This window comes from Meleagris gallopavo, chromosome 11 (assembly GCF_905368555.1).
Source record: "Meleagris gallopavo chromosome 11, MGAL_WU_HG_1.1, whole genome shotgun sequence".
In the NCBI taxonomy this organism is placed as follows: Eukaryota; Metazoa; Chordata; class Aves; order Galliformes; family Phasianidae; genus Meleagris; species Meleagris gallopavo.
Genome location: NC_139414.1, coordinates 2,444,559 through 2,467,184, shown reverse-complemented (window position 1 = coordinate 2,467,184; position 22,626 = coordinate 2,444,559). Strand labels below are relative to the sequence as shown.

General features: G+C 63.4%; 15 non-coding genes and 1 pseudogene across 15 annotated transcripts; all 16 read right to left on the bottom strand.

The window, feature by feature from the left end:
* Window positions 1–617: 617 nt before the first annotated feature.
* LOC116217706 (5S ribosomal RNA) lies at window positions 618–736 on the bottom strand. The gene has a single exon (XR_004162391.1). It is a non-coding gene; the product is annotated as a 5S ribosomal RNA (ribosomal RNA).
* A 2,068-nt stretch (window positions 737–2,804) lies between these two features.
* Window positions 2,805–2,923, bottom strand: LOC146543601 (5S ribosomal RNA). Its single transcript, XR_014885738.1, has one exon. It is a non-coding gene; the product is annotated as a 5S ribosomal RNA (ribosomal RNA).
* A 694-nt stretch (window positions 2,924–3,617) lies between these two features.
* Window positions 3,618–3,736, bottom strand: LOC146543600 (5S ribosomal RNA). Its single transcript, XR_014885737.1, has one exon. It is a non-coding gene; the product is annotated as a 5S ribosomal RNA (ribosomal RNA).
* Window positions 3,737–5,794: 2,058 nt separating this feature from the next.
* Window positions 5,795–5,913, bottom strand: LOC146543599 (5S ribosomal RNA). The gene has a single exon (XR_014885736.1). It is a non-coding gene; the product is annotated as a 5S ribosomal RNA (ribosomal RNA).
* A 694-nt stretch (window positions 5,914–6,607) lies between these two features.
* Window positions 6,608–6,726, bottom strand: LOC146543598 (5S ribosomal RNA). The gene has a single exon (XR_014885735.1). It is a non-coding gene; the product is annotated as a 5S ribosomal RNA (ribosomal RNA).
* A 379-nt stretch (window positions 6,727–7,105) lies between these two features.
* On the bottom strand, window positions 7,106–8,290 carry LOC146543597 (uncharacterized; annotated as a pseudogene).
* A 496-nt stretch (window positions 8,291–8,786) lies between these two features.
* On the bottom strand, window positions 8,787–8,905 carry LOC146543596 (5S ribosomal RNA). The gene has a single exon (XR_014885734.1). It is a non-coding gene; the product is annotated as a 5S ribosomal RNA (ribosomal RNA).
* A 694-nt stretch (window positions 8,906–9,599) lies between these two features.
* On the bottom strand, window positions 9,600–9,718 carry LOC146543595 (5S ribosomal RNA). Its single transcript, XR_014885733.1, has one exon. It is a non-coding gene; the product is annotated as a 5S ribosomal RNA (ribosomal RNA).
* Window positions 9,719–11,771: 2,053 nt separating this feature from the next.
* On the bottom strand, window positions 11,772–11,890 carry LOC116217742 (5S ribosomal RNA). Its single transcript, XR_004162421.1, has one exon. It is a non-coding gene; the product is annotated as a 5S ribosomal RNA (ribosomal RNA).
* A 694-nt stretch (window positions 11,891–12,584) lies between these two features.
* LOC116217734 (5S ribosomal RNA) lies at window positions 12,585–12,703 on the bottom strand. The gene has a single exon (XR_004162414.1). It is a non-coding gene; the product is annotated as a 5S ribosomal RNA (ribosomal RNA).
* Window positions 12,704–14,785: 2,082 nt separating this feature from the next.
* On the bottom strand, window positions 14,786–14,904 carry LOC146543594 (5S ribosomal RNA). The gene has a single exon (XR_014885732.1). It is a non-coding gene; the product is annotated as a 5S ribosomal RNA (ribosomal RNA).
* A 686-nt stretch (window positions 14,905–15,590) lies between these two features.
* On the bottom strand, window positions 15,591–15,709 carry LOC116217704 (5S ribosomal RNA). Its single transcript, XR_004162389.2, has one exon. It is a non-coding gene; the product is annotated as a 5S ribosomal RNA (ribosomal RNA).
* Window positions 15,710–17,776: 2,067 nt separating this feature from the next.
* LOC146543593 (5S ribosomal RNA) lies at window positions 17,777–17,895 on the bottom strand. The gene has a single exon (XR_014885741.1). It is a non-coding gene; the product is annotated as a 5S ribosomal RNA (ribosomal RNA).
* A 686-nt stretch (window positions 17,896–18,581) lies between these two features.
* LOC116217855 (5S ribosomal RNA) lies at window positions 18,582–18,700 on the bottom strand. The gene has a single exon (XR_004162569.1). It is a non-coding gene; the product is annotated as a 5S ribosomal RNA (ribosomal RNA).
* A 2,052-nt stretch (window positions 18,701–20,752) lies between these two features.
* LOC116217771 (5S ribosomal RNA) lies at window positions 20,753–20,871 on the bottom strand. The gene has a single exon (XR_004162484.1). It is a non-coding gene; the product is annotated as a 5S ribosomal RNA (ribosomal RNA).
* Window positions 20,872–21,557: 686 nt separating this feature from the next.
* LOC116217063 (5S ribosomal RNA) lies at window positions 21,558–21,676 on the bottom strand. Its single transcript, XR_004160990.1, has one exon. It is a non-coding gene; the product is annotated as a 5S ribosomal RNA (ribosomal RNA).
* Between the last annotated feature and the right edge of the window lie 950 nt (window positions 21,677–22,626).

The following is a 22,626-nucleotide window of genomic DNA, read 5'->3' as shown; positions in this document are numbered from 1 at the left end:
ACAGCCCCAAAGCCGGCCAACCACAACGCGACCCCACGCTGCCCGCAATTCCCCGCACGTCACCCACACAACCGTACAACCCGGACCCAACCTCCCCACGCCTTCGCACATCCCCCGACATCCACCCTACCCAACGCGCGTTGACCCTACGCCACTTACAACCCTGGCACGGAACGCCTCCCGGCACCGCACGCACACGCCACAGCACCGCACGGCACGCACACATGCACACAAAGTCACACGTGCTTCCCCAGCCTCCCAAACCAACTCCAACGGGGCTCACGCACCGACACAGCGCCCCCAGCGGGCCAACACCGGCACTACACCGCACTGCCCGACCGACGCGCCGGACCAAGAGCAAAAGCAAACGCCGCAGCCCCGCGCCCGAAGTCCCAAGCACACGAAAGCCCGAGGCTGCAGCCGCTGCCACACGGGACAGCCCGGCCCACGGGCCGCCCCGGTGCTCAGTGGCACCCGCGCGCATCAGCCGCGAGCCCCGGGTCCAGCAGAAGGCCGCCCAACGCCCGCCATCCCCAGCGCCACCCGGCACAAGTGGCACGGACGCGCGCACGGTCACGACGGCCGCCACCATCCAACATCAAAAGCCCGTCAGCAAAAGCCTACAGCACCCGGTATTCCCAGGAGGTCTCCCATCCAAGTACTAACCAGGCCCGACCCTGCTTAGCTTCCGAGATCGGACGAGATCGGGCGTTGCCAGGGTGGGATGGCCGTAGACGCTGCGTGCTCCTGCTCCGGCCCTCTTCCCGCCTGCACACCACTGACACCACCCGCCACACAACGGGAAAAGTGCCGCCTCAGCCACCAACAAAAGGCGCAAGCCAACGGAATCCACGACTCCCCGCACCTCACCATCCAACGCTACATCCCGGATCCACCCTGACTACGGCTTACGACATCCCACAACACCCACCCGAGCCAAGCCAGCGTGACACCACGGCATTAGCAACCCTGCAGCGGCCCTCTTCACGGCACCGCACGCGCCCGCACACACACACACACACACACACACACGCGCACACGCACACGCACACAAACACACACACGCCTCCTCGCCCTTCCAAACATACTCAAACACCGACCGCCCCCCACCCCAACATCATCACGGGCCACCATCATGGTGTGCCTGGTCTATCCCTCTGTACTGGACCACTACAGGCAGCCTGGGGCTCAGCCACCCTGCCGTCAATGGGCTACAACAGCCTGCGCGCACGAGATCCCTGTCCCAAATACAGTCAGGGTATTGTGTCTGTGATGGGACGTGACGTGACGGGGTAGCACGTGGCAAGACGCCCTGCAGCCTGCCTGCATCCTGCTGCCGACGGCGAGCCCCTGGATGCCTGCCCACGGCACGACGACGACGACGAGTGTGCAGAGTGCGGGGACGGCGCAGAGCTCATCTGCTGCCATGGCTGTCCCAGGGCCGTCCACTGCCTGGCAACCCCGCTGCCTCGTGTCCCGAGGTGAGCCCCGCGTCGGGATGGGGCTCCGCCGTGCCTCATGGCCCCGCCGCCCCTCACAGCCGTGCTGGGGTTGTGCAGTGGGACGTGGCAATGCAGCTCGTGTGTGGCCGAGCTGGGCCGGCTGCGGGAGGCAGACACGGCTGCGGAGCAGCTCCCTGCGGTCCCAGACAAGGAGGAGCACGGTGCCCAGCCGGGAGGAAGCCACTGGAGCACCTGTGTCCGCTGTTTCTTCAAGATCTCCGCACCCCAACGCTGCCCCACGCGTGATGGAGACCCCGGGTGAGTCCCCTCCGCCTGCCCCCACGTCACAGCCCAAGCCTCTCCATTCCTTCCTGCCGCTCGGAGCGCTCGCAAATACCTCGTTGGCTTGCAGAGGGCTGTGGCTTTGCGGCTCCTGCGTGAGCACCCCAGAAGCAGGCAGCTGGGAGAGCACCGCAGCTGCTGCAAACCACATGCTTCAGGCAGCAAAGGTTGGTACAGCCAGGGCTGGAACCGGTGCGCAGAATGCAGGCGGTGCTGGGTGAAGGCGCTTGGAGGAACAGCCAGAGAGACAGAGAGACAGAGAGACAGAGAGACAGAGAGAGAGAGAGACAGAGAGAGAGGAGGCCGAGGGACAGGGAATGGTTGCTGGGCCGCGGGCACGGCACCTAGACATGGAGATGTTGCTGAAGCTGTACTGGAGGGGGAAGAACACAGCCCAGGGGCTGTGACTGCGGCCTGCGGGCCGTGAAGGACCGAAACGAGCGCATGACCAGAGGTGGGGGTGACACATCTTCCCCCACAGTTGGAGAACGGCTCAGCGAGCACTGACCCCATGTCCTGCAGGGAAGAGCTCGATGCCCTCCTGAGTGAGCTACACCCGGAGCATATTCCCAGGGCACTACTTGGTGCGTACGGCAGCTCCACAGTAGGTCGGTGGACGCTGGGAAGGAAGATGAGAAACAGGGTAAACCCAAGAGACTGAGAAGAGAGTAAAAATGGAGACTGACAACGAGTGGGCGATCCCACAGGGAACCTGGGATGGGATCCGGCAGTGGGCACTCCAGAGCATGGCACGGTCCCTTGCAGGCACACGTGGGCTATTAGACAAGCGCCTGCTGCAGTGATGGAAGGCAAAGCCAGACGAGACAGTGGAGAGAAGAAAGGGAAAAGGAGAGGAGCGAATCAAGAAGTGAGGCAAGGAAGAAAAGGCCAAATTGACACTAACTCAGTAGGGACTACAAAACAGCATATCGGAACGCTGTCCCCAAACACAAAAGCTCACGCCTCCCGCGGCCAGCCCGCCGGCGCGGGAGCGGAGGGCAACAAAAGCCCGTCAGCAAAAGCCTACAGCACCCGGTATTCCCAGGAGGTCTCCCATCCAAGTACTAACCAGGCCCGACCCTGCTTAGCTTCCGAGATCGGACGAGATCGGGCGTTGCCAGGGTGGGATGGCCGTAGACGCTGCGTGCTCCTGCTCCGGCCCTCTTGCCAGCTGCACGCCACCGCCACCGCCCGCCACCATGGGAAAACAAGGGCCACAGCCCCAAAGCCGGCCAACCACAACGCGACCCCACGCTGCCCGCAATTCCCCGCACGTCACCCACACAACCGTACAACCCGGACCCAACCTCCCCACGCCTTCGCACATCCCCCGACATCCACCCTACCCAACGCGCGTTGACCCTACGCCACTTACAACCCTGGCACGGAACGCCTCCCGGCACCGCACGCACACGCCACAGCACCGCACGGCACGCACACATGCACACAAAGTCACACGTGCTTCCCCAGCCTCCCAAACCAACTCCAACGGGGCTCACGCACCGACACAGCGCCCCCAGCGGGCCAACACCGGCACTACACCGCACTGCCCGACCGACGCGCCGGACCAAGAGCAAAAGCAAACGCCGCAGCCCCGCGCCCGAAGTCCCAAGCACACGAAAGCCCGAGGCTGCAGCCGCTGCCACACGGGACAGCCCGGCCCACGGGCCGCCCCGGCGCTCAGTGGCACCCGCGCGCATCAGCCGCGAGCCCCGGGTCCAGCAGAAGGCCGCCCAACGCCCGCCATCCCCAGCGCCACCCGGCACAAGTGGCACGGACGCGCGCACGGTCACGACGGCCGCCACCATCCAACATCAAAAGCCCGTCAGCAAAAGCCTACAGCACCCGGTATTCCCAGGAGGTCTCCCATCCAAGTACTAACCAGGCCCGACCCTGCTTAGCTTCCGAGATCGGACGAGATCGGGCGTTGCCAGGGTGGGATGGCCGTAGACGCTGCGTGCTCCTGCTCCGGCCCTCTTCCCGCCTGCACACCACTGACACCACCCGCCACACAACGGGAAAAGTGCCGCCTCAGCCACCAACAAAAGGCGCAAGCCAACGGAATCCACGACTCCCCGCACCTCACCATCCAACGCTACATCCCGGATCCACCCTGACTACGGCTTACGACATCCCACAACACCCACCCGAGCCAAGTCAGCGTGACACCACGGCATTAGCAACCCTGCAGCGGCCCTCTTCACGGCACCGCACGCGCCCGCACACACACACACACACGCACACACGCACACGCACACAAACACACACACGCCTCCTCGCCCTTCCAAACATACTCAAACACCGACCGCCCCCCACCCCAACATCATCACGGGCCACCATCATGGTGTGCCTGGTCTATCCCTCTGTACTGGACCACTACAGGCAGCCTGGGGCTCAGCCACCCTGCCGTCAATGGGCTACAACAGCCTGCGCGCACGAGATCCCTGTCCCAAATACAGTCAGGGTATTGTGTCTGTGATGGGACGTGACGTGACGGGGTAGCACGTGGCAAGACGCCCTGCAGCCTGCCTGCATCCTGCTGCCGACGGCGAGCCCCTGGATGCCTGCCCACGGCACGACGACGACGACGAGTGTGCAGAGTGCGGGGACGGCGCAGAGCTCATCTGCTGCCATGGCTGTCCCAGGGCCGTCCACTGCCTGGCAACCCCGCTGCCTCGTGTCCCGAGGTGAGCCCCGCGTCGGGATGGGGCTCCGCCGTGCCTCATGGCCCCGCCGCCCCTCACAGCCGTGCTGGGGTTGTGCAGTGGGACGTGGCAATGCAGCTCGTGTGTGGCCGAGCTGGGCCGGCTGCGGGAGGCAGACACGGCTGCGGAGCAGCTCCCTGCGGTCCCAGACAAGGAGGAGCACGGTGCCCAGCCGGGAGGAAGCCACTGGAGCACCTGTGTCCGCTGTTTCTTCAAGATCTCCGCACCCCAACGCTGCCCCACGCGTGATGGAGACCCCGGGTGAGTCCCCTCCGCCTGCCCCCACGTCACAGCCCAAGCCTCTCCATTCCTTCCTGCCGCTCGGAGCGCTCGCAAATACCTCGTTGGCTTGCAGAGGGCTGTGGCTTTGCGGCTCCTGCGTGAGCACCCCAGAAGCAGGCAGCTGGGAGAGCACCGCAGCTGCTGCAAACCACATGCTTCAGGCAGCAAAGGTTGGTACAGCCAGGGCTGGAACCGGTGCGCAGAATGCAGGCGGTGCTGGGTGAAGGCGCTTGGAGGAACAGCCAGAGAGACAGAGAGACAGAGAGACAGAGAGACAGAGAGAGAGAGAGACAGAGAGAGAGGAGGCCGAGGGACAGGGAATGGTTGCTGGGCCGCGGGCACGGCACCTAGACATGGAGATGTTGCTGAAGCTGTACTGGAGGGGGAAGAACACAGCCCAGGGGCTGTGACTGCGGCCTGCGGGCCGTGAAGGACCGAAACGAGCGCATGACCAGAGGTGGGGGTGACACATCTTCCCCCACAGTTGGAGAACGGCTCAGCGAGCACTGACCCCATGTCCTGCAGGGAAGAGCTCGATGCCCTCCTGAGTGAGCTACACCCGGAGCATATTCCCAGGGCACTACTTGGTGCGTACGGCAGCTCCACAGTAGGTCGGTGGACGCTGGGAAGGAAGATGAGAAACAGGGTAAACCCAAGAGACTGAGAAGAGAGTAAAAATGGAGACTGACAACGAGTGGGCGATCCCACAGGGAACCTGGGATGGGATCCGGCAGTGGGCACTCCAGAGCATGGCACGGTCCCTTGCAGGCACACGTGGGCTATTAGACAAGCGCCTGCTGCAGTGATGGAAGGCAAAGCCAGACGAGACAGTGGAGAGAAGAAAGGGAAAAGGAGAGGAGCGAATCAAGAAGTGAGGCAAGGAAGAAAAGGCCAAATTGACACTAACTCAGTAGGGACTACAAAACAGCATATCGGAACGCTGTCCCCAAACACAAAAGCTCACGCCTCCCGCGGCCAGCCCGCCGGCGCGGGAGCGGAGGGCAACAAAAGCCCGTCAGCAAAAGCCTACAGCACCCGGTATTCCCAGGAGGTCTCCCATCCAAGTACTAACCAGGCCCGACCCTGCTTAGCTTCCGAGATCGGACGAGATCGGGCGTTGCCAGGGTGGGATGGCCGTAGACGCTGCGTGCTCCTGCTCCGGCCCTCTTGCCAGCTGCACGCCACCGCCACCGCCCGCCACCATGGGAAAACAAGGGCCACAGCCCCAAAGCCGGCCAACCACAACGCGACCCCACGCTGCCCGCAATTCCCCGCACGTCACCCACACAACCGTACAACCCGGACCCAACCTCCCCACGCCTTCGCACATCCCCCGACATCCACCCTACCCAACGCGCGTTGACCCTACGCCACTTACAACCCTGGCACGGAACGCCTCCCGGCACCGCACGCACACGCCACAGCACCGCACGGCACGCACACATGCACACAAAGTCACACGTGCTTCCCCAGCCTCCCAAACCAACTCCAACGGGGCTCACGCACCGACACAGCGCCCCCAGCGGGCCAACACCGGCACTACACCGCACTGCCCGACCGACGCGCCGGACCAAGAGCAAAAGCAAACGCCGCAGCCCCGCGCCCGAAGTCCCAAGCACACGAAAGCCCGAGGCTGCAGCCGCTGCCACACGGGACAGCCCGGCCCACGGGCCGCCCCGGCGCTCAGTGGCACCCGCGCGCATCAGCCGCGAGCCCCGGGTCCAGCAGAAGGCCGCCCAACGCCCGCCATCCCCAGCGCCACCCGGCACAAGTGGCACGGACGCGCGCACGGTCACGACGGCCGCCACCATCCAACATCAAAAGCCCGTCAGCAAAAGCCTACAGCACCCGGTATTCCCAGGAGGTCTCCCATCCAAGTACTAACCAGGCCCGACCCTGCTTAGCTTCCGAGATCGGACGAGATCGGGCGTTGCCAGGGTGGGATGGCCGTAGACGCTGCGTGCTCCTGCTCCGGCCCTCTTCCCGCCTGCACACCACTGACACCACCCGCCACACAACGGGAAAAGTGCCGCCTCAGCCACCAACAAAAGGCGCAAGCCAACGGAATCCACGACTCCCCGCACCTCACCATCCAACGCTACATCCCGGATCCACCCTGACTACGGCTTACGACATCCCACAACACCCACCCGAGCCAAGCCAGCGTGACACCACGGCATTAGCAACCCTGCAGCGGCCCTCTTCACGGCACCGCACGCGCCCGCACACACACACACACACGCGCAACACACGCACACGCACACGCACCAAAACACACACACGCCTCCTCGCCCTTCCAAACATACTCAAACACCGACCGCCCCCCACCCAACATCATCACGGGCCACCATCATGGTGTGCCTGGTCTATCCCTCTGTACTGGACCACTACAGGCAGCCTGGGGCTCAGCCACCCTGCCGTCAATGGGCTACAACAGCCTGCGCGCACGAGATCCCTGTCCCAAATACAGTCAGGGTATTGTGTCTGTGATGGGACGTGACGTGACGGGGTAGCACGTGGCAAGACGCCCTGCAGCCTGCCTGCATCCTGCTGCCGACGGCGAGCCCCTGGATGCCTGCCCACGGCACGACGACGACGACGAGTGTGCAGAGTGCGGGGACGGCGCAGAGCTCATCTGCTGCCATGGCTATCCCAGGGCCGTCCACTGCCTGGCACCCCCGCTGCCTCGTGTCCCGAGGTGAGCCCCGCGTCGGGATGGGGCTCCGCCGTGCCTCATGGCCCCGCCGCCCCTCACAGCCGTGCTGGGGTTGTGCAGTGGGACGTGGCAATGCAGCTCGTGTGTGGCCGAGCTGGGCCGGCTGCGGGAGGCAGACACGGCTGCGGAGCAGCTCCCTGCGGTCCCAGACAAGGAGGAGCACGGTGCCCAGCCGGGAGGAAGCCACTGGAGCACCTGTGTCCGCTGTTTCTTCAAGATCTCCGCACCCCAACGCTGCCCCACGCGTGATGGAGACCCCGGGTGAGTCCCCTCCGCCTGCCCCCACGTCACAGCCCAAGCCTCTCCATTCCTTCCTGCCGCTCGGAGCGCTCGCAAATACCTCGTTGGCTTGCAGAGGGCTGTGGCTTTGCGGCTCCTGCGTGAGCACCCCAGAAGCAGGCAGCTGGGAGAGCACCGCAGCTGCTGCAAACCACGTGCTTCAGGCAGCAAAGGTTGGTACAGCCAGGGCCGGAACCGGTGCGCGGAATGCAGGCGGTGCTGGGTGAAGGCGCTTGGAGGAACAGCCAGAGAGACAGAGAGACAGAGAGAGACAGAGAGACAGAGAGACAGAGAGAGAGGAGGCCGAGGGACAGGGAATGGTTGCTGGGCCGCGGGCACGGCACCTAGACATGGAGATGTTGCTGAAGATGTACTGGAGGGGGAAGAGCACAGCCCAGGGGCTGTGACTGCGGCCTGCGGGCCGTGAAGGACCGAAACGAGCGCATGACCAGAGGTGGGGGTGACACATCTTCCCCCACAGTTGGAGAACGGCTCAGCGAGCACTGACCCCATGTCCTGCAGGGAAGAGCTCAATGCCCTCCTGAGTGAGCTACACCCGGAGCATATTCCCAGGGCACTACTTGGTGCGTACGGCAGCTCCACAGTAGGTCGGTGGACGCTGGGAAGGAAGATGAGAAACAGGGTAAACCCAAGAGACTGAGAAGAGAGTGAAAATGGAGACTGACAACGAGTGGGCGATCCCACAGGGAACCTGGGATGGGATCCGGCAGTGGGCACTCCAGAGCATGGCACGGTCCCTTGCAGGCACACGTGGGCTATTAGACAAGCGCCTGCTGCAGTGATGGAAGGCAAAGCCAGACGAGACAGTGGAGAGAAGAAAGGGAAAAGGAGAGGAGCGAATCAAGAAGTGAGGCAAGGAAGAAAAGGCCAAATTGACACTAACTCAGTAGGGACTACAAAACAGCATATCGGAACGCTGTCCCCAAACACAAAAGCTCACGCCTCCCGCGGCCAGCCCGCCGGCGCGGGAGCGGAGGGCAACAAAAGCCCGTCAGCAAAAGCCTACAGCACCCGGTATTCCCAGGAGGTCTCCCATCCAAGTACTAACCAGGCCCGACCCTGCTTAGCTTCCGAGATCGGACGAGATCGGGCGTTGCCAGGGTGGGATGGCCGTAGACGCTGCGTGCTCCTGCTCCGGCCCTCTTGCCAGCTGCACGCCACCGCCACCGCCCGCCACCATGGGAAAACAAGGGCCACAGCCCCAAAGCCGGCCAACCACAACGCGACCCCACGCTGCCCGCAATTCCCCGCACGTCACCCACACAACCGTACAACCCGGACCCAACCTCCCCACGCCTTCGCACATCCCCCGACATCCACCCTACCCAACGCGCGTTGACCCTACGCCACTTACAACCCTGGCACGGAACGCCTCCCGGCACCGCACGCACACGCCACAGCACCGCACGGCACGCACACATGCACACAAAGTCACACGTGCTTCCCCAGCCTCCCAAACCAACTCCAACGGGGCTCACGCACCGACACAGCGCCCCCAGCGGGTCAACACCGGCACTACACCGCACTGCCCGACCGACGCGCCGGACCAAGAGCAAAAGCAAACGCCGCAGCCCCGCGCCCGAAGTCCCAAGCACACGAAAGCCCGAGGCTGCAGCCGCTGCCACACGGGACAGCCCGGCCCACGGGCCGCCCCGGCGCTCAGTGGCACCCGCGCGCATCAGCCGCGAGCCCCGGGTCCAGCAGAAGGCCGCCCAACGCCCGCCATCCCCAGCGCCACCCGGCACAAGTGGCACGGACGCGCGCACGGTCACGACGGCCGCCACCATCCAACATCAAAAGCCCGTCAGCAAAAGCCTACAGCACCCGGTATTCCCAGGAGGTCTCCCATCCAAGTACTAACCAGGCCCGACCCTGCTTAGCTTCCGAGATCGGACGAGATCGGGCGTTGCCAGGGTGGGATGGCCGTAGACGCTGCGTGCTCCTGCTCCGGCCCTCTTCCCGCCTGCACACCACTGACACCACCCGCCACACAACGGGAAAAGTGCCGCCTCAGCCACCAACAAAAGGCGCAAGCCAACGGAATCCACGACTCCCCGCACCTCACCATCCAACGCTACATCCCGGATCCACCCTGACTACGGCTTACGACATCCCACAACACCCACCCGAGCCAAGTCAGCGTGACACCACGGCATTAGCAACCCTGCAGCGGCCCTCTTCACGGCACCGCACGCGCCCGCACACACACACACACACGCACACACGCACACGCACACACACAACACACACACGCCTCCTCGCCCTTCCAAACATACTCAAACACCGACCGCCCCCACCCCAACATCATCACGGGCCACCATCATGGTGTGCCTGGTCTATCCCTCTGTACTGGACCACTACAGGCAGCCTGGGGCTCAGCCACCCTGCCGTCAATGGGCTACAACAGCCTGCGCGCACGAGATCCCTGTCCCAAATACAGTCAGGGTATTGTGTCTGTGATGGGACGTGACGTGACGGGGTAGCACGTGGCAAGACGCCCTGCAGCCTGCCTGCATCCTGCTGCCGACGGCGAGCCCCTGGATGCCTGCCCACGGCACGACGACGACGACGAGTGTGCAGAGTGCGGGGACGGCGCAGAGCTCATCTGCTGCCATGGCTGTCCCAGGGCCGTCCACTGCCTGGCACCCCCGCTGCCTCGTGTCCCGAGGTGAGCCCCGCGTCGGGATGGGGCTCCGCCGTGCCTCATGGCCCCGCCGCCCCTCACAGCCGTGCTGGGGTTGTGCAGTGGGACGTGGCAATGCAGCTCGTGTGTGGCCGAGCTGGGCCGGCTGCGGGAGGCAGACACGGCTGCGGAGCAGCTCCCTGCGGTCCCAGACAAGGAGGAGCACGGTGCCCAGCCGGGAGGAAGCCACTGGAGCACCTGTGTCCGCTGTTTCTTCAAGATCTCCGCACCCCAACGCTGCCCCACGCGTGATGGAGACCCCGGGTGAGTCCCCTCCGCCTGCCCCCACGTCACAGCCCAAGCCTCTCCATTCCTTCCTGCCGCTCGGAGCGCTCGCAAATACCTCGTTGGCTTGCAGAGGGCTGTGGCTTTGCGGCTCCTGCGTGAGCACCCCAGAAGCAGGCAGCTGGGAGAGCACCGCAGCTGCTGCAAACCACGTGCTTCAGGCAGCAAAGGTTGGTACAGCCAGGGCCGGAACCGGTGCGCGGAATGCAGGCGGTGCTGGGTGAAGGCGCTTGGAGGAACAGCCAGAGAGACAGAGAGACAGAGAGACAGAGAGACAGAGAGACAGAGAGAGAGGAGGCCGAGGGACAGGGAATGGTTGCTGGGCCGCGGGCACGGCACCTAGACATGGAGATGTTGCTGAAGATGTACTGGAGGGGGAAGAGCACAGCCCAGGGGCTGTGACTGCGGCCTGCGGGCCGTGAAGGACCGAAACGAGCGCATGACCAGAGGTGGGGGTGACACATCTTCCCCCACAGTTGGAGAACGGCTCAGCGAGCACTGACCCCATGTCCTGCAGGGAAGAGCTCAAATGCCCTCCTGAGTGAGCTACACCCGGAGCATATTCCCAGGGCACTACTTGGTGCGTACGGCAGCTCCACAGTAGGTCGGTGGACGCTGGGAAGGAAGATGAGAAACAGGGTAAACCCAAGAGACTGAGAAGAGAGTGAAAATGGAGACTGACAACGAGTGGGCGATCCCACAGGGAACCTGGGATGGGATCCGGCAGTGGGCACTCCAGAGCATGGCACGGTCCCTTGCAGGCACACGTGGGCTATTAGACAAGCGCCTGCTGCAGTGATGGAAGGCAAAGCCAGACGAGACAGTGGAGAGAAGAAAGGGAAAAGGAGAGGAGCGAATCAAGAAGTGAGGCAAGGAAGAAAAGGCCAAATTGACACTAACTCAGTAGGGACTACAAAACAGCATATCGGAACGCTGTCCCCAAACACAAAAGCTCACGCCTCCCGCGGCCAGCCCGCCGGCGCGGGAGCGGAGGGCAACAAAAGCCCGTCAGCAAAAGCCTACAGCACCCGGTATTCCCAGGAGGTCTCCCATCCAAGTACTAACCAGGCCCGACCCTGCTTAGCTTCCGAGATCGGACGAGATCGGGCGTTGCCAGGGTGGGATGGCCGTAGACGCTGCGTGCTCCTGCTCCGGCCCTCTTGCCAGCTGCACGCCACCGCCACCGCCCGCCACCATGGGAAAACAAGGGCCACAGCCCCAAAGCCGGCCAACCACAACGCGACCCCACGCTGCCCGCAATTCCCCGCACGTCACCCACACAACCGTACAACCCGGACCCAACCTCCCCACGCCTTCGCACATCCCCCGACATCCACCCTACCCAACGCGCGTTGACCCTACGCCACTTACAACCCTGGCACGGAACGCCTCCCGGCACCGCACGCACACGCCACAGCACCGCACGGCACGCACACATGCACACAAAGTCACACGTGCTTCCCCAGCCTCCCAAACCAACTCCAACGGGGCTCACGCACCGACACAGCGCCCCCAGCGGGTCAACACCGGCACTACACCGCACTGCCCGACCGACGCGCCGGACCAAGAGCAAAAGCAAACGCCGCAGCCCCGCGCCCGAAGTCCCAAGCACACGAAAGCCCGAGGCTGCAGCCGCTGCCACACGGGACAGCCCGGCCCACGGGCCGCCCCGGCGCTCAGTGGCACCCGCGCGCATCAGCCGCGAGCCCCGGGTCCAGCAGAAGGCCGCCCAACGCCCGCCATCCCCAGCGCCACCCGGCACAAGTGGCACGGACGCGCGCACGGTCACGACGGCCGCCACCATCCAACATCAAAAGCCCGTCAGCAAAAGCCTACAGCACCCGGTATTCCCAGGAGGTCTCCCATCCAAGTACTAACCAGGCCCGACCCTGCTTAGCTTCCGAGATCGGACGAGATCGGGCGTTGCCAGGGTGGGATGGCCGTAGACGCTGCGTGCTCCTGCTCCGGCCCTCTTCCCGCCTGCACACCACTGACACCACCCGCCACACAACGGGAAAAGTGCCGCCTCAGCCACCAACAAAAGGCGCAAGCCAACGGAATCCACGACTCCCCGCACCTCACCATCCAACGCTACATCCCGGATCCACCCTGACTACGGCTTACGACATCCCACAACACCCACCCGAGCCAAGTCAGCGTGACACCACGGCATTAGCAACCCTGCAGCGGCCCTCTTCACGGCACCGCACGCGCCCGCACACACACACACACACGCACACACGCACACACGCACACGCACACAAACACACACACGCCTCCTCGCCCTTCCAAACATACTCAAACACCGACCGCCCCCCACCCCAACATCATCACGGGCCACCATCATGGTGTGCCTGGTCTATCCCTCTGTACTGGACCACTACAGGCAGCCTGGGGCTCAGCCACCCTGCCGTCAATGGGCTACAACAGCCTGCGCGCACGAGATCCCTGTCCCAAATACAGTCAGGGTATTGTGTCTGTGATGGGACGTGACGTGACGGGGTAGCACGTGGCAAGACGCCCTGCAGCCTGCCTGCATCCTGCTGCCGACGGCGAGCCCCTGGATGCCTGCCCACGGCACGACGACGACGACGAGTGTGCAGAGTGCGGGGACGGCGCAGAGCTCATCTGCTGCCATGGCTGTCCCAGGGCCGTCCACTGCCTGGCACCCCCGCTGCCTCGTGTCCCGAGGTGAGCCCCGCGTCGGGATGGGGCTCCGCCGTGCCTCATGGCCCCGCCGCCCCTCACAGCCGTGCTGGGGTTGTGCAGTGGGACGTGGCAATGCAGCTCGTGTGTGGCCGAGCTGGGCCGGCTGCGGGAGGCAGACACGGCTGCGGAGCAGCTCCCTGCGGTCCCAGACAAGGAGGAGCACGGTGCCCAGCCGGGAGGAAGCCACTGGAGCACCTGTGTCCGCTGTTTCTTCAAGATCTCCGCACCCCAACGCTGCCCCACGCGTGATGGAGACCCCGGGTGAGTCCCCTCCGCCTGCCCCCACGTCACAGCCCAAGCCTCTCCATTCCTTCCTGCCGCTCGGAGCGCTCGCAAATACCTCGTTGGCTTGCAGAGGGCTGTGGCTTTGCGGCTCCTGCGTGAGCACCCCAGAAGCAGGCAGCTGGGAGAGCACCGCAGCTGCTGCAAACCACGTGCTTCAGGCAGCAAAGGTTGGTACAGCCAGGGCCGGAACCGGTGCGCGGAATGCAGGCGGTGCTGGGTGAAGGCGCTTGGAGGAACAGCCAGAGAGACAGAGAGACAGAGAGACAGAGAGACAGAGAGACAGAGAGACAGAGACAGAGAGAGAGAGAGAGAGGGAGGCCGAGGGACAGGGAATGGTTGCTGGGCCGCGGGCACGGCACCTAGACATGGAGATGTTGCTGAAGATGTACTGGAGGGGGAAGAGCACAGCCCAGGGGCTGTGACTGCGGCCTGCGGGCCGTGAAGGACCGAAACGAGCGCATGACCAGAGGTGGGGGTGACACATCTTCCCCCACAGTTGGAGAACGGCTCAGCGACCACTGACCCCATGTCCTGCAGGGAAGAGCTCGAATGCCCTCCTGAGTGAGCTACACCCGGAGCATATTCCCAGGGCACTACTTGGTGCGTACGGCAGCTCCACAGTAGGTCGGTGGACACTGGGAAGGAAGATGAGAAACAGGGTAAACCCAAGAGACTGAGAAGAGAGTGAAAATGGAGACTGACAACGAGTGGGCGATCCCACAGGGAACCTGGGATGGGATCCGGCAGTGGGCACTCCAGAGCATGGCACGGTCCCTTGCAGGCACACGTGGGCTATTTGACAAGCGCCTGCTGCAGTGAGGGAAGGCAAAGCCAGACGAGACAGTGGAGAGAAGAAAGGGAAAAGGAGAGGAGCGAATCAAGAAGTGAGGCAAGGAAGAAAAGGCCAAATTGACACTAACTCAGTAGGGACTACAAAACAGCATATCGGAACGCTGTCCCCAAACACAAAAGCTCACGCCTCCCGCGGCCAGCCCGCCGGCGCGGGAGCGGAGGGCAACAAAAGCCCGTCAGCAAAAGCCTACAGCACCCGGTATTCCCAGGAGGTCTCCCATCCAAGTACTAACCAGGCCCGACCCTGCTTAGCTTCCGAGATCGGACGAGATCGGGCGTTGCCAGGGTGGGATGGCCGTAGACGATGCGTGCTCCAGCTCCGGCCCGCTTGCCAGCTGCACGCCACCGCCACCGGCGACCACCATGGGAAAACAAGGGCCACAGCCCCAAAGCCGGCCAACCACAACGCGACCCCACGCTGCCGCCAATTCCCCGCACGTCACCCACACAACCGTACAACCCGGACCCAACCTCCCCACGCCTACGCACATCCCCCGACATCCACCCTACCCAACGCGCGTTGACCCTACGCCACTTACAACCCTGGCACGGAACGCCTCCAGGCACCGCACGCACACGCCACAGCACCGCACGGCACGCACACAAAGTCACACGTGCTTCCCCAGCCTCCCAAACCAACTCCAACGGGGCTCACGCACCGACACAGCGCCCCCAGCGGGTCAACACCGGCACTACACCGCACTGCCCGACCGACGCGCCGGACCAAGAGCAAAAGCAAACGCCGCAGCCCCGCGCCCGAAGTCCCAAGCACACGAAAGCCCGAGGCTGCAGCCGCTGCCACACGGGACAGCCCGGCCCACGGGCCGCCCCGGCGCTCAGTGGCACCCGCGCGCATCAGCCGCGAGCCCCGGGTCCAGCAGAAGGCCGCCCAACGCCCGCCATCCCCAGCGCCACCCGGCACAAGTGGCACGGACGCGCGCACGGTCACGACGGCCGCCACCATCCAACATCAAAAGCCCGTCAGCAAAAGCCTACAGCACCCGGTATTCCCAGGAGGTCTCCCATCCAAGTACTAACCAGGCCCGACCCTGCTTAGCTTCCGAGATCGGACGAGATCGGGCGTTGCCAGGGTGGGATGGCCATAGACGCTGTGTGCTCCTGCTCCGGCCCTCTTCCCGCCTGCACACCACTGACACCACCCGCCACACAACGGGAAAAGTGCCGCCTCAGCCACCAACAAAAGGCGCAAGCCAACGGAATCCACGACTCCCCGCACCTCACCATCCAACGCTACATCCCGGATCCACCCTGACTACGGCTTACGACATCCCACAACACCCACCCGAGCCAAGTCAGCGTGACACCACGGCATTAGCAACCCTGCAGCGGCCCTCTTCACGGCACCGCACGCGCCCGCACACACACACCACACACGCACACACGCACACACGCACACGCACACAAACACACACACGCCTCCTCGCCCTTCCAAACATACTCAAACACCGACCGCCCCCCACCCCAACATCATCACGGGCCACCATCATGGTGTGCCTGGTCTATCCCTCTGTACTGGACCACTACAGGCAGCCTGGGGCTCAGCCACCCTGCCGTCAATGGGCTACAACAGCCTGCGCGCACGAGATCCCTGTCCCAAATACAGTCAGGGTATTGTGTCTGTGATGGGACGTGACGTGACGGGGTAGCACGTGGCAAGACGCCCTGCAGCCTGCCTGCATCCTGCTGCCGACGGCGAGCCCCTGGATGCCTGCCCACGGCACGACGACGACGACGAGTGTGCAGAGTGCGGGGACGGCGCAGAGCTCATCTGCTGCCATGGCTGTCCCAGGGCCGTCCACTGCCTGGCACCCCCGCTGCCTCGTGTCCCGAGGTGAGCCCCGCGTCGGGATGGGGCTCCGCCGTGCCTCATGGCCCCGCCGCCCCTCACAGCCGTGCTGGGGTTGTGCAGTGGGACGTGGCAATGCAGCTCGTGTGTGGCCGAGCTGGGCCGGCTGCGGGAGGCAGACACGGCTGCGGAGCAGCTCCCTGCGGTCCCAGACAAGGAGGAGCACGGTGCCCAGCCGGGAGGAAGCCACTGGAGCACCTGTGTCCGCTGTTTCTTCAAGATCTCCGCACCCCAACGCTGCCCCACGCGTGATGGAGACCCCGGGTGAGTCCCCTCCGCCTGCCCCCACGTCACAGCCCAAGCCTCTCCATTCCTTCCTGCCGCTCGGAGCGCTCGCAAATACCTCGTTGGCTTGCAGAGGGCTGTGGCTTTGCGGCTCCTGCGTGAGCACCCCAGAAGCAGGCAGCTGGGAGAGCACCGCAGCTGCTGCAAACCACGTGCTTCAGGCAGCAAAGGTTGGTACAGCCAGGGCCGGAACCGGTGCGCGGAATGCAGGCGGTGCTGGGTGAAGGCGCTTGGAGGAACAGCCAGAGAGACAGAGAGACAGAGAGACAGAGAGACAGAGAGACAGAGAGACAGAGAGAGAGGAGGCCGAGGGACAGGGAATGGTTGCTGGGCCGCGGGCACGGCACCTAGACATGGAGATGTTGCTGAAGATGTACTGGAGGGGGAAGAGCACAGCCCAGGGGCTGTGACTGCGGCCTGCGGGCCGTGAAGGACCGAAACGAGCGCATGACCAGAGGTGGGGGTGACACATCTTCCCCCACAGTTGGAGAACGGCTCAGCGAGCACTGACCCCATGTCCTGCAGGGAAGAGCTCGATGCCCTCCTGAGTGAGCTACACCCGGAGCATATTCCCAGGGCACTACTTGGTGCGTACGGCAGCTCCACAGTAGGTCGGTGGACGCTGGGAAGGAAGATGAGAAACAGGGTAAACCCAAGAGACTGAGAAGAGAGTGAAAATGGAGACTGACAACGAGTGGGCGATCCCACAGGGAACCTGGGATGGGATCCGGCAGTGGGCACTCCAGAGCATGGCACGGTCCCTTGCAGGCACACGTGGGCTATTAGACAAGCGCCTGCTGCAGTGATGGAAGGCAAAGCCAGACGAGACAGTGGAGAGAAGAAAGGGAAAAGGAGAGGAGCGAATCAAGAAGTGAGGCAAGGAAGAAAAGGCCAAATTGACACTAACTCAGTAGGGACTACAAAACAGCATATCGGAACGCTGTCCCCAAACACAAAAGCTCACGCCTCCCGCGGCCAGCCCGCCGGCGCGGGAGCGGAGGGCAACAAAAGCCCGTCAGCAAAAGCCTACAGCACCCGGTATTCCCAGGAGGTCTCCCATCCAAGTACTAACCAGGCCCGACCCTGCTTAGCTTCCGAGATCGGACGAGATCGGGCGTTGCCAGGGTGGGATGGCCGTAGACGCTGCGTGCTCCTGCTCCGGCCCTCTTGCCAGCTGCACGCCACCGCCACCGCCCGCCACCATGGGAAAACAAGGGCCACAGCCCCAAAGCCGGCCAACCACAACGCGACCCCACGCTGCCCGCAATTCCCCGCACGTCACCCACACAACCGTACAACCCGGACCCAACCTCCCCACGCCTTCGCACATCCCCCGACATCCACCCTACCCAACGCGCGTTGACCCTACGCCACTTACAACCCTGGCACGGAACGCCTCCCGGCACCGCACGCACACGCCACAGCACCGCACGGCACGCACACAAAGTCACACGTGCTTCCCCAGCCTCCCAAACCAACTCCAACGGGGCTCACGCACCGACACAGCGCCCCCAGCGGGTCAACACCGGCACTACACCGCACTGCCCGACCGACGCGCCGGACCAAGAGCAAAAGCAAACGCCGCAGCCCCGCGCCCGAAGTCCCAAGCACACGAAAGCCCGAGGCTGCAGCCGCTGCCACACGGGACAGCCCGGCCCACGGGCCGCCCCGGCGCTCAGTGGCACCCGCGCGCATCAGCCGCGAGCCCCGGGTCCAGCAGAAGGCCGCCCAACGCCCGCCATCCCCAGCGCCACCCGGCACAAGTGGCACGGACGCGCGCACGGTCACGACGGCCGCCACCATCCAACATCAAAAGCCCGTCAGCAAAAGCCTACAGCACCCGGTATTCCCAGGAGGTCTCCCATCCAAGTACTAACCAGGCCCGACCCTGCTTAGCTTCCGAGATCGGACGAGATCGGGCGTTGCCAGGGTGGGATGGCCGTAGACGCTGCGTGCTCCTGCTCCGGCCCTCTTCCCGCCTGCACACCACTGACACCACCCGCCACACAACGGGAAAAGTGCCGCCTCAGCCACCAACAAAAGGCGCAAGCCAACGGAATCCACGACTCCCCGCACCTCACCATCCAACGCTACATCCCGGATCCACCCTGACTACGGCTTACGACATCCCACAACACCCACCCGAGCCAAGTCAGCGTGACACCACGGCATTAGCAACCCTGCAGCGGCCCTCTTCACGGCACCGCACGCGCCCGCACACACACACACACAGCCACACACACGCACACGCACACAAACACACACACGCCTCCTCGCCCTTCCAAACATACTCAAACACCGACCGCCCCCCACCCCAACATCATCACGGGCCACCATCATGGTGTGCCTGGTCTATCCCTCTGTACTGGACCACTACAGGCAGCCTGGGGCTCAGCCACCCTGCCGTCAATGGGCTACAACAGCCTGCGCGCACGAGATCCCTGTCCCAAATACAGTCAGGGTATTGTGTCTGTGATGGGACGTGACGTGACGGGGTAGCACGTGGCAAGACGCCCTGCAGCCTGCCTGCATCCTGCTGCCGACGGCGAGCCCCTGGATGCCTGCCCACGGCACGACGACGACGACGAGTGTGCAGAGTGCGGGGACGGCGCAGAGCTCATCTGCTGCCATGGCTGTCCCAGGGCCGTCCACTGCCTGGCACCCCCGCTGCCTCGTGTCCCGAGGTGAGCCCCGCGTCGGGATGGGGCTCCGCCGTGCCTCATGGCCCCGCCGCCCCTCACAGCCGTGCTGGGGTTGTGCAGTGGGACGTGGCAATGCAGCTCGTGTGTGGCCGAGCTGGGCCGGCTGCGGGAGGCAGACACGGCTGCGGAGCAGCTCCCTGCGGTCCCAGACAAGGAGGAGCACGGTGCCCAGCCGGGAGGAAGCCACTGGAGCACCTGTGTCCGCTGTTTCTTCAAGATCTCCGCACCCCAACGCTGCCCCACGCGTGATGGAGACCCCGGGTGAGTCCCCTCCGCCTGCCCCCACGTCACAGCCCAAGCCTCTCCATTCCTTCCTGCCGCTCGGAGCGCTCGCAAATACCTCGTTGGCTTGCAGAGGGCTGTGGCTTTGCGGCTCCTGCGTGAGCACCCCAGAAGCAGGCAGCTGGGAGAGCACCGCAGCTGCTGCAAACCACGTGCTTCAGGCAGCAAAGGTTGGTACAGCCAGGGCCGGAACCGGTGCGCGGAATGCAGGCGGTGCTGGGTGAAGGCGCTTGGAGGAACAGCCAGAGAGACAGAGAGACAGAGAGACAGAGAGACAGAGAGACAGAGAGAGAGGAGGCCGAGGGACAGGGAATGGTTGCTGGGCCGCGGGCACGGCACCTAGACATGGAGATGTTGCTGAAGATGTACTGGAGGGGGAAGAGCACAGCCCAGGGGCTGTGACTGCGGCCTGCGGGCCGTGAAGGACCGAAACGAGCGCATGACCAGAGGTGGGGGTGACACATCTTCCCCCACAGTTGGAGAACGGCTCAGCGAGCACTGACCCCATGTCCTGCAGGGAAGAGCTCGATGCCCTCCTGAGTGAGCTACACCCGGAGCATATTCCCAGGGCACTACTTGGTGCGTACGGCAGCTCCACAGTAGGTCGGTGGACGCTGGGAAGGAAGATGAGAAACAGGGTAAACCCAAGAGACTGAGAAGAGAGTGAAAATGGAGACTGACAACGAGTGGGCGATCCCACAGGGAACCTGGGATGGGATCCGGCAGTGGGCACTCCAGAGCATGGCACGGTCCCTTGCAGGCACACGTGGGCTATTAGACAAGCGCCTGCTGCAGTGATGGAAGGCAAAGCCAGACGAGACAGTGGAGAGAAGAAAGGGAAAAGGAGAGGAGCGAATCAAGAAGTGAGGCAAGGAAGAAAAGGCCAAATTGACACTAACTCAGTAGGGACTACAAAACAGCATATCGGAACGCTGTCCCCAAACACAAAAGCTCACGCCTCCCGCGGCCAGCCCGCCGGCGCGGGAGCGGAGGGCAACAAAAGCCCGTCAGCAAAAGCCTACAGCACCCGGTATTCCCAGGAGGTCTCCCATCCAAGTACTAACCAGGCCCGACCCTGCTTAGCTTCCGAGATCGGACGAGATCGGGCGTTGCCAGGGTGGGATGGCCGTAGACGCTGCGTGCTCCTGCTCCGGCCCTCTTGCCAGCTGCACGCCACCGCCACCGCCCGCCACCATGGGAAAACAAGGGCCACAGCCCCAAAGCCGGCCAACCACAACGCGACCCCACGCTGCCCGCAATTCCCCGCACGTCACCCACACAACCGTACAACCCGGACCCAACCTCCCCACGCCTTCGCACATCCCCCGACATCCACCCTACCCAACGCGCGTTGACCCTACGCCACTTACAACCCTGGCACGGAACGCCTCCCGGCACCGCACGCACACGCCACAGCACCGCACGGCACGCACACAAAGTCACACGTGCTTCCCCAGCCTCCCAAACCAACTCCAACGGGGCTCACGCACCGACACAGCGCCCCCAGCGGGTCAACACCGGCACTACACCGCACTGCCCGACCGACGCGCCGGACCAAGAGCAAAAGCAAACGCCGCAGCCCCGCGCCCGAAGTCCCAAGCACACGAAAGCCCGAGGCTGCAGCCGCTGCCACACGGGACAGCCCGGCCCACGGGCCGCCCCGGCGCTCAGTGGCACCCGCGCGCATCAGCCGCGAGCCCCGGGTCCAGCAGAAGGCCGCCCAACGCCCGCCATCCCCAGCGCCACCCGGCACAAGTGGCACGGACGCGCGCACGGTCACGACGGCCGCCACCATCCAACATCAAAAGCCCGTCAGCAAAAGCCTACAGCACCCGGTATTCCCAGGAGGTCTCCCATCCAAGTACTAACCAGGCCCGACCCTGCTTAGCTTCCGAGATCGGACGAGATCGGGCGTTGCCAGGGTGGGATGGCCGTAGACGCTGCGTGCTCCTGCTCCGGCCCTCTTCCCGCCTGCACACCACTGACACCACCCGCCACACAACGGGAAATGTAACGGCTTCGCCGTTAGAAAGAAATCACGCAAGCTTTTAACATTTTTATGTACTCTCTTTTCTTTAGGAATCACTGCGTTCTGTACTTTGCATGTTTTTTTTTTATATATTACGTATTTCCACGTTCATGTCTGTACATTTAGACTACCTTTTGCGAAATAGTTGTATATTTTTTTTTCTTAACTTTGTAAACCTATTTTAGCATGTTTTTTTTTAGTAATTATACAGCTCAATATGATTGGAGAAGGTGTATCATCAGAGATGTAATGATTAATGATGGGCACAATAGAAACGTCCTATAATGGAATGGAATGACTTTTGGGGGACCAAATCTCAGGTAAAAATGTTTTAATTTGCAGTTATCATAGCGGGCATCCTGCAAGGCAGAGCACACAGCAAAAAACACATCACAGCCTTATATTTGCTATCCCTTGATTCTTAACCCATTTCCCCGCTGATTGAGTGTCCCATGTTCGCATCCTATGCAATGCTTGCTATTGTATTTACGGACTGATTCCATCCACCTTTGATTTCTCTTTCATAATTTGTTACCTGCTGGTTATTGTGTCTGTCCCTTCTGTTTCCCTCATCTCTACAGCTGAGCCTCTCACTGTCTGCTTAGCTGTTTGTGCCACGTTCCCTGGCTGGTATATGAGGCTGGAGAAAAACAACACCGCAGTTTTAGCTGTCACAGAAAGAGCCGCACGCCCTCACACGCTGCCCTGTGTCTGCTGCAGGCAGCAGCAGCAGCCAGGGTTGCTCCGAGTGGCCTCAGCAGCCTCTTTCTGCATAGGTTTGTTCGCCACGAACTTAGTTAATAGGCGCAGCTGGAGGTCACCACATCACGGTGGGGTTACAAAGCCGCTTTCTGCCCGCC